General features: G+C 50.8%; 1 pseudogene; it reads right to left on the bottom strand.

The window, feature by feature from the left end:
• Positions 1–367: 367 nt before the first annotated feature.
• Positions 368–504, bottom strand: LOC146029973 (U2 spliceosomal RNA; annotated as a pseudogene).
• Positions 505–2,256: the final 1,752 nt, after the last annotated feature.

The following is a 2,256-nucleotide window of genomic DNA, read 5'->3' as shown; positions in this document are numbered from 1 at the left end:
GGGCTTTTCGAAAGACTCCCTTAGGGGTTGCGGCCCCCTCGGAAGAGCAATCTACTCAGTCTCAGTGTTTCTCAGATCCCAAGGCTAAGGTACCAAGCTGAGCCTTTCGCGGTCTCCCCATCAGAGGCTATGAACCTCTGGAACAGGAGCCATCTACTCAGTCCCAGCCTTTCTGCGCTCCCTGGGAATGGATACTAGACTGAGCCTTTTGCTGTCTCATCCTTCAGGGGCTACGAACCCCGTCAAGAGAGCCAAACTACTAGGCCCAGTGTTTCTCCCCCCTCTCACCAGTGGGTTTACGGAAACAACACCTCCTACCACTGGTGAAGGTACTCAGCCAGACTTTTCCCCACTCCCAGGCAAAAAAGAGGGGTCCCCACACCCTCCGCCCATCAGAGCAGCTACTCAGTCCAGCCTTTCTCTATTCTCTGCCAGAGGCCAGTCCATACCCACTGATAAGAACAGATACTACACTTGATCTTAGCTAAAAGGCCGAGAAGCGTCTGTGCCACTAATACTATACTCAGCATTAGGCTTCTTGGGACCAAAGTGCAGGATTTAGCATTTTTGGCATTGGGGTATACTCGTCACATTCTTTATTAATTCTCGAGGCTACCAAACCCATAAACCTTTTGTGTCATCCCATTATCCTTCCTAATGTGTCTTTGCTGCCACTGCTGCAATGTACCTTTCTTACATCTGCAAAAATAAATTCTAATTAAAAAAAAAATAATAAATAATAATCTGTACAAATCCTGATAAGCCAGTTACCCAACCCATCGTCTGCATGAATTCCATTTGCTACAGGTCTGTCGTCTATGCTTCAGCCATAACCACTGAACCAATTGTCAGGAACCAGTTTCTGTCTGTTTGGCATTTTTGCTCACTGGTGGCCTCCAGTGGCAGGTCTGTTGCCATTACAGCTTTGTGTTCTGGGAGCTTAATTTATTCACTAGGCTGTGAGACATTAAGCTAATCAAGCACTTGCTGGAATCACCTGAGGCCTTTATAAGCCATGCTCTCCTGGGGATCTGTGCCAGTGATAGCTCATTTCCTGTCAGCTTCAGTTCCTGTCAGCTTCCTGGTTAAAGTTCCTGCTGCATGTGCAGGGAACTTCTGTCTGGTCCTTTGTTTCGGTTTCCTGTCTGGATCCCAGGATATCCTCTGCAGCTCAGCTTCTTGCAGCCCGGCATTTAGCGTTCTATATGCTACCTTGGTCCCTGGAGTGTTTGGGTTTCTCCCTGTGGCTCCAGTTGTCTCCTGCGTCAGCTTCTTCCGTGTCAGCGCCTCCTGTGTCTCCTGCGTCAGTGTCTTCAGTGTCAGCGCCCCCTGTGTCTCCTGCGTCAGTGTCTTCAGTGTCAGCATCTTCTGTGTTCTCTGTGTCGACGTCTTCTGTGTCGGCGTCTCCTCACTCCTGCGTTCAGTGTTCCTGTCCCGGGACGGAGTCCACGTTAATTCCACCTTCTCCCTCTCTTCGTGGGTCACGTAAGTGCTCCTGTGGAGCCCCGGTTCTTCTTTCATCTCTGTTGTGGCCCGCCGTGGCCGTTCCCCTCCGCGGGACTGTTTTCTCTTGTTGTCAGGTTACGGTTTATTCTTGTCTTCTATTTTTCCCCCTATCTTGTTCCTTAGTCTCCGTCAGGTAGGGGTTTCCCCTTTCCTCTCTGCATCCGGTTTTGGGGAATATCCGTTTTCTGTTTTCTTGGTTCTGAGGATTCCCTATCTCCTGTTGGGTTTGCGACTCGGTTGCGTTGTCCCGTCCTTGGCCTGGTGCCGGTTAGTTAGGGGTTCTTTTTCAGTTAGGCCCGTTAGTTAGAGCTGCCTCTTGAGATGCCCCCTGGCGATCGCTCACCCCTTGTCTCCACGTAACACCTGGCTGCATCGGGGTCAGAGCCGGCGTAACTGGCTCTTTCGAACGCGGCGGCTACAGGCGAAGCCTAGCACTACCGCAGGGGTATTCCATCTGCCCGGGGGACTCAACAGAGTTAGTGTAGGTTTCGCTGTGGCCGTCCTAAACAGCGGTCCCAGCTACGGGCTCACGCCTGATCTCCAGCTCCCTGCCTCCTGTAGCACCACACCAGCATCCTCACGTCCCTGTCTCCGGACTTCAACCGTGGGTAACACCCAAATCCGTAACATTATCACTGTGTTCACGGTAGTCATAGGGGTACATGCATATATAAAATCTTGTTTCAAGGTGATTTGGGTGGTTTTTTTTGATTGGTTGCGGGACCTATAGAGTTGTCCATATTAAGATTT

The sequence above is a fragment of the Crinia signifera genome, chromosome 8 (genome assembly GCF_055691185.1).
Source record: "Crinia signifera chromosome 8, ASM5569118v1, whole genome shotgun sequence".
NCBI lineage: Eukaryota > Metazoa > Chordata > Amphibia > Anura > Myobatrachidae > Crinia > Crinia signifera.
This window is presented reverse-complemented; position numbering and strand designations above follow the sequence as displayed.